Source organism: Triticum urartu, chromosome 4 (assembly GCF_003073215.2).
Source record: "Triticum urartu cultivar G1812 chromosome 4, Tu2.1, whole genome shotgun sequence".
In the NCBI taxonomy this organism is placed as follows: domain Eukaryota; kingdom Viridiplantae; phylum Streptophyta; class Magnoliopsida; order Poales; family Poaceae; genus Triticum; species Triticum urartu.
The window spans coordinates 65,960,651-65,968,305 of record NC_053025.1 but is presented as its reverse complement, the minus strand read 5'-3'; positions in this window follow the sequence as shown (position 1 = coordinate 65,968,305).

Genomic DNA, 7,655 nt, shown 5'->3' with positions numbered 1-7,655 from the left:
TCCAAGATGCGCACTGGCTTGGGAGCCGGCGTCATCCTCACCTCTCCCAAAGGCGACAAGCTTAGATACACGCTGCAAATTCACTTTGCCGCCTCCAACAACGTGGCCGAGTACGAGGCGCTCATACACGGGCTCCGGCTTGCCAAAGAACTCGGCATTCGCCGGATCCTATGTTATGGTGACTCGGACTTGGTGGTCCAGCAATCATCCGGTGACTGGGATGCCAAGGACGCAAATATGGCAAGCTACCGCTTCCTTGTTCAGCAGATCAACGGGTATTTTGAAGGATGCGAGTTCCTCCACATACCACGAGCCGACAATGAGCTAGCTGATGCCCTGGCTCGAATAGGCTCCACTCAGCAAGCAATACCAACCGGTGTCGCTCTACAACACCTCCTCAAGCCATCTATAAAACCGTCTCCAGAGTCCGATTCCATCTTCGTGCCGCCTGACCCCGATGCAGCCGGCTCGAAGAACCAAGCAGGTGACCTGGGGACTTCGATAGTCGGCCAGGGGGTATCAGCAGGCGGCTCGGGGACTTCCGTAGTTACGCCCGACCCGGGGACTGCCTCACCCGGCTCGAGGACTGCGGTAGTCGGCCCGGAGACTACACCAACACAACAGGCAGCGGCCGACTCCAGCATTTCACCGCCCAGCCCGCCTGCCCTGGTCGCAGTAGCCGTTTTGGCAATAGAAGAAGTCGCAGCTCCGTCATGGGCTCAATCCATCCTCAACTTCCTAATAAACCAAGATCTGCCGGCTGACGAAGTAGAGGCAAGAGAAGTCCAATGCCGAGCCGGAGCATACACAATCGTCAACAGAGAACTCGTCAAGCGCAGTGTCACTGGAGTCCTCCAGCGATGCGTTGAGCAAGAGAAGGGCATTGCAATCCTCAGAGACATCCACCAAGGAGAATGCGGCCACCATGCGGCCTCAAGATCACTCGTCGCCAAAGCCTTCCGCCATGGTTTCTTTTGGCCGACTGCTTTGGATGATGCCAAGAAGTTAGTTAAACATTGCAAAGGGTGCCAACTCTTCAGCTCCAAGCAACACATGCCGGCTTCAGCACTCAAGACCATTCCCCTCACTTTGCCCTTCGCCATTTGGGGACTAGACATGGTGGGCCCATTCAAGACGGCGCGCGGCGGCATGACACATCTGCTTGTCGCCGTGGACAAATTCACCAAATGGATTGAGGCAAAGCCGATCAAGAAGCTGAATGGGCTGACTGCCGTGACATTTATCGCAGATATAACAACTCGGTACGGCATGCCACACAGCATCATCACCGACAATGGCACGAATTTCGCCAAGGGAGCCTTGGCACGTTTCTGCGCGACGCAAGGCATCCGGTTGGACCTAGCGTCCGTCGCCCACCCGCAGTCAAACGGCCAGGTCGAGTGAGCCAACGGCCTCATCCTCTCTGGCATCAAGCCCCGACTGATCGTACCACTGGAGCGTTCAGCCGGCTATTGGCTCGGTGAGCTGCCGGCTGTCCTCTGGAGTCTGCGCACTACACCAAACAAGTCAACCGGCTTCACTCCTTTCTTCCTCGTATATGGTGCCGAGGCGGTCATCCCAACTGACACCGAGTTCGACTCGCCTCGGATAACCATGTACACGGAAGTCGAGGCCAAGGAAGCACGAGAAGACGGCGTCGACCTGCTGGAAGAAGGCCGGCTGTTAGCCCTCAGCCGGTCCACCATCTATCAGCAGGGCCTGCGCCGCTACCACAGTCGGAAGGTCAAGCCAAGATCCTTCCAAGAGGGCGATCTTGTGCTCCGGCTGATCCAGCAAACAGCCGGCCAGCACAAGCTCTCGGCCCCTTGGGAGGGCCCCTTCGTCATCAGCAGAGCCTTAGGCAACGACTCCTACTACCTGATCGATGCGCAGAAGCCGAAGGCACGAAAGAGAGACGACTCCGGCAAGGAGTCGAAACGACCATGGAACGCCAACCTCCTCCGAAGGTTTTACAGTTGAAATGCAGTATGTATCATGCTAACTTTTGTACTAAGTACGAGACAATAGGCCCCCCGAGGAGATCTCGGGGACTGCCATCTTTTGTCTATGAGTGAAAAGTATCATGCTTATGGCCTTGTCATTGCATTCACTTTTTTCCGTCCGGCACCGGGTTCGACTAGTCGGCCCGGGGACTAGCCGCCTGGAGTTATATTAGAAGTCCTACCCGCAGTCAGACAAGTAGTGTGCCGGCTCCCAAGCCTTCTCTTGCCAAAAGTCGCAGTTGGAAGAACCGGCTGTCCGGCTGACAAGAGTTAGGGGCAGGAACGGGTGCCCATAAGAAAAACGGCTAGGGACTAACGGACTAATATAACAAAAGCCGGTTTTTCTCCCATCCCCGACCGGCTACCAGAGTAGCCGGCCGGCCGGCTTCCATTCACCTCGCTACAATCTAAGAAAGCTCGAGTACTTGCCTTCCCAGAAGGGGAAGGCGGCAAAGGAAACACCCTAAGGATAAAAAGCATACATGAATGGAAACCAAACACGCAATAATATTTACATAAAAGACCTTCAAAAGGCCAGCATTCAATATAGTTCGAATACACCCCCAGTGGGTGGAACTGCGCAAGTTTAATAAAGTTGTTCAAAAGGCAACAAGCAGGAAAAAACAAGGACGGCAGACTAAGCCAAGGGAGCGACTGGCGAGTCGGGCAGGTCGGTGGAGACGGCAGTACCGGCTGGAGGAGTGGCCGGCTGGCGAACCTCGGCATGATCACCGCCTCCCGCAGAGGGCGCGCTAGCACGCGCCTCGTTGCTGGAGGCACGATCAGGCTGAGGCTGGCTGGCCGCTTCACCGGCCGGCTCAACATCTTCGCCCTCCTCTCCTCCGTCGTCTTCGCCTTCATCGCTGGAGGCGATCTCCTCTGCCGAGTCTTCACCCGCTGCCGGGTCCAGCCCGAACCACTCCTCCGGCTGGGCAACACCGTCATCATTAATTTCAGGAGCGAAGACGCTGATGTGAGTACACTCGGCGATCGTCGAAGCGCGCTGAGCGATAGCCGGCCGCACCTCCTCCAGCTCTTCGTCGGCCTCCAGCCGCCAGGTGCGCAGCTGGTACAGGTTCAGCCCCGGATACCAAGCTCGGACGAACTCCAACGCCCGCCTAGCTCCAAGCCGGGTCGCTGATGCTTTCCAAGCCTCAAAGCGGCCAACCGCAACTTCCAGCCAGTCGGCAGTCCGACTCGGGGTGCGGGGAATCGTCTCGCTTGGCCAGAGGGCGGCCAACACCTGCGCCCCGGCGCGCTGGAGGCGGCGGAGCATACGATGAGCCGGCTGCAGCCGTGCTTGGACCGCCAAGAGTTGCTCCTCAAGCGTCCGACTCGCGTCCGGCGCGATGTCAGCCCCCGCCTGACGGCGCGCTTCGCGGTGGGTCTCGATGGTTTGGGCAGCAAAGACGGAGTAGCCGGGAAAGTAGTCTGCACAAAGAATAAAAAGCAGCACAAGTCAAAACACAAATCAGGCGGCAAGGGGCATGCAAGGAGCGAGGAAGGCGGCTTACCGTCGATCAAATCCTCAATACGGCCGAAGCCTTCATTCAGTGCTTGCCTGGTCTCAGCCCAGCCCGCCGCTTCGGTCTCGAACTCGGCCTTCAGGGCGGCTTCGTTATCCTGCGCCTTCTTCAGGGCTGCCTTGTGGCTCTCCTCCTGGTCAGCCAGCTTCTTGGCCAGGCGGTCACACTCCAGGACCAAGCCGTCGTACTCAGTTTCCTTGGCATGGAGGGCGGCCTGCGCTTCGCTGAGCTGCCCCCTCAAGTCGGCATTGGCTTCTGCGAGCACGAAAGACAAAAGAAAGACCAATAAGGTGAAGTCGTCAGGGAAGATCCGACCCGACTGCTCAGCAGTTGGCCTGAATCTCGGGGACTACACCCAGTGGGTGTGCTGACGCGCCCCCACAGGAGATGAACGAAACCAAGTACGCACTCCGGCTGCTGATCAGGTCTTCAGTTTTCCGGCCCAGCTCCTGAGCCTGGGAGTTGAAGGCAGCAGCGCGGAGGTTATGATACTCCTGAAAGAACAGACAGGAGGCGGGTATAAGATGGTTGACAGGACCTAGTAAGTTCCGAGCCGCCTGCGCATCAGCCGATTCGGAACTCAGGGACTACACCCAGTGGGTGCGCTGACGCGCCCCCACGGAAGAAATCGAAAGAGCAAAATAACCAAGGACAGAAGACTCACCCGGATGACGGCCCGCGTCGAGAGAAACTCTTGAGTGTATTGCTGCAGCGAGGCGGCCTAAGCTTGAAGCCGGTTTTGGACCTCCTGGGCCGCCGCGTTCAACTCGCTTGTCCCCCCGCTGGGAGTCCACTCGGACGTGCTGACGCTGGCCGTCTCCAGGGCCTCCACCGTCTGGCTGGCGCCCGCTGCTCGGTGCGGTTCCGGCGCGGAGGCGCCACCCCCTGCGCGCCGGCGCAATGCCGACTGCACCTCGAGGCCGGCCCCTGCTGCCGGCTCGCCCCTGGATGGCTGCTCTGGCGCCGCAGCTGATTGGCCGCTTTGGCCCGCTCCAGTCGGCGCCGTCTGCGACGCCCCCTCCACGAAGATCACGGGGTCCTCCCGCCTCTCCATCACCGGCGGGCCTTGGTCGACCTCCTCCGACGGGGGCACGGGAACGTCGAGGGCCACGACGCGGAGGGGAACAACGAGCAGCGGAGGCCGGTTGTGCGAGGCCTCCGCCTCCGTCTCCGCGGCTGCCGCCTTCGCCCGAGCCTTGGCCGCCGCGTCGGCCTGCTCCTTCGTCGCCTGGGCGGTCCTTCGCTCCGCCGCCTCCCGCTCCTCCCGCGCCTCCCGCGCGTTCCGCTCCGTGGCCTCTTTAAGGTCGGCGCGGGGATCCACGCGGCGGGAGCTTGAGGACCCCCTAGTCGGCCCGACTACGGAGCCGCCAGGACCTCGCTCGAGAGAAAGCGGCGCCCTGTCCGGCAAGAAAAGAAAGGTTTAGAAGAGTTTCGGACGAAGAAGACAAAAAATATATACGCAAGACATTCGACGACTTACGCAGAGATCGCCTGCGGCTGCTTCACCGCCTTGCGGAAGCGGGCCGCCTTCGCGGCCGCCTCATCCCGCTTGGTCGCCGCCGTGGAGACCTTGGATTTTTTCGGCCGGCTGCCGAAGAAGGTCGACGCGGCCCGGCGCTTCTGCGCGCCGCCACGGGCAGCCGGCACGGCAGACGAGCCCGCGCCTTGATGATCGGGCGCTGGCTGGCGGTGCGGGGCGACTTCGACCTCGTCGTCATCCGGTCAGTCCTCGAAGCTGGCCCCGAGTCCCGCGCCTTCGGCCTCGTCGCCTTCCCCCACGATGGCGTCTTCCATGGCGGCCGCTCCCAGGTCCGGATCGTCGGCGTCATCCACCGTGCGGTCGGAGAGGAGCTAGCGCTCTACCCCCGCGGCCCCGGCTGTCAGCGGGAGAAGAGGGTTCTGCAAAAGGCAAACCAATTGATCAAAAGTCAGCTATCATGAGGCCGGCTACAAAAAGGAAGAAAAGAAGAAAGAACTTACGGCAGGCGAAGGGTTGGCACGGGAATACGGCTCCTTGCCGTATCGCCAATCCTCGGCGAGCTTGCAGTTGGAGACATAATTCACCATGTAAGACACCTCTGCGTGAGGCATCTCCCAGGTGCTCAGCCGGCACGGGTCGAAGCGGCCGCTCATTTGGCAGATCATGTGAGGCCGGCCTTGGAGCGGAAGAACCCGGCGCTCCATGAAGGCGGCCACCAAGTCGGCTCCGGTCAGGCCCTCCGACTGGATCATCACCCGAAGTCGGGAGACGGCTGCGTTCTCGGCCTGAGACAGCGACCTGGCCCGATAGCTCCACGAAGGCTGCCTCCCAGCCGGCAGGCCGGCTACGTAATCCGGCAGGTTGACGTAGTCGCCTTGCTGGGCGACGTTCTTCATGTAGAAATAAGACTTCTGCCAAAGCTTCACCGACTGGATCAACGGAATGGACGGGAACGGATTGTTCTCGCTCGCCCGCCTCATGGCAACGAAGGCTCCGCAGGGGGCGGGCACGCCCGCGACAACGGTGCCGAGCTTGCTTTGGAAGAACTCCCCCAGAGCTCGAGCGTGGGTAGAACTCCAATAAAGCCCTTGCACAAGGTGACGAAGGCCGACAGCAGCATCACCGCGTTGGGCGTGAGGTGATGCGGCTGGAGGTGGTAGAACTCGAGGAAGGCTCGAAGGAATCCGCTCGCCGGGAGGCCGAAGCCGCGCAGGCAGTGCGAGCAGAAGATCACCCGCTCGCCCTCCTCCAGTGCAGGCGAAATCTCCCTCGCCGGCGCTTGACGAACCCGCACAAGGTTCTCGCCGGGCAGACACCGCGTCCAGCGGAGGAACTCGATGTGGTCCTCGTGGACGTTGGAGCCATCCCACGAGCTCGACAGCGCCATGGGAGCGATGCGGCGGGGAGCAAGACGAAGCAACGACGGAACGGCGCGGCAAAGAGTTGCTGCGGCGAAGAGAAGAAGAAGGAGGGCGAGGAGGGGTGGAGTGAGGGAGAGCGCGCGAGCCTCAACTGCTCTCCCTCCTCCTACTACTTATAGACTGCGCAGCGGAGCCGAGGAGGCGCGGCGTAGGGGAACGTGGAGATCAAATTTGCCCACTCCCCCACGTCCTGCGATTATTGTGCCTTGATGGCAGAATAAAACCGCCGCGGGAAGGCGAGCGGTCCGTGTGGGCCGCAGAAGATCCGCACTCGGACCAAGGCCTGCGAGTGGCGGGCCCGGGCCTGCGACGGTGTCCCGTTGCGCGCGTGCGTTGGCAGGATTTCCTCGCCACGTGACCCGCGTTCCCGCCTACGAGAAACGGGGCTTTTCCGAAGACGGCGCGCACGAGCAAAGCCGGCCCCTAGGGATAGGAAGCTGACCTAGCTTCTCGTCCCTTTGTCAACCTCGAAGCTCGATCAGCTTCAGGGACTACTGTCGGAGTAAATAACCATGGGTAGCCTAGCCGGCCCCCCTGGCCCTTCTGAAAAAATTACGAGCCGACTTCGGCCCTCAAGAATCCAAGACACAGGGCCGCCTTCCCCTTGCCGGCTATCGGAAGGCGGCCCGACTTCAGCCCTCATGAAGAGAAGCCGCGGGAGGGCCGGCTCCGAGAAGCCGACCGCAAGAAGGCCGACTCCAAGAAGCCGGCTCCCATAAAGCGGTCAAGATCGTACCCTCGAAGTCTGCATCCACATAACGGTGATGTGACGGGGCGTGGCTGCAGTGAAGCCTGCCACCCCAGAATCCTGGAGCACGCCTGGCACAGTGCGCCGTACGGGTGGCCATGACCCATCCGGCGCAGCACTGTTGCCACGTTGACCCTAATGTCATCCACGACGGGCTACCAGTACAGCCCACGGGCGGTGGGCCCCTTCGGGCAGAGAGACACCCGAAGGCGGCCAGACCTCCCCCAGTCGGCCCAAGATAGAGCCGGCCCCCCACAGCCGGCTTGCCACCTCCCTCGAAGAAGACGCCCCATTAAGGAGACAAGACGCGGTGAGGCTACAGTGGTCGCCCACCGGGCGGCGGCACTGTAGCCACGCCCACTTCAGCGAAGCCCTCGCCACCAAGATTGAGCAACAGTAACCAGCCGCCGACAAGGCCCTGACAGTGGGGCCTGCCTGTTGACCAAGGAGCCGGCAGCCGGCGGGACCCACTAGCCG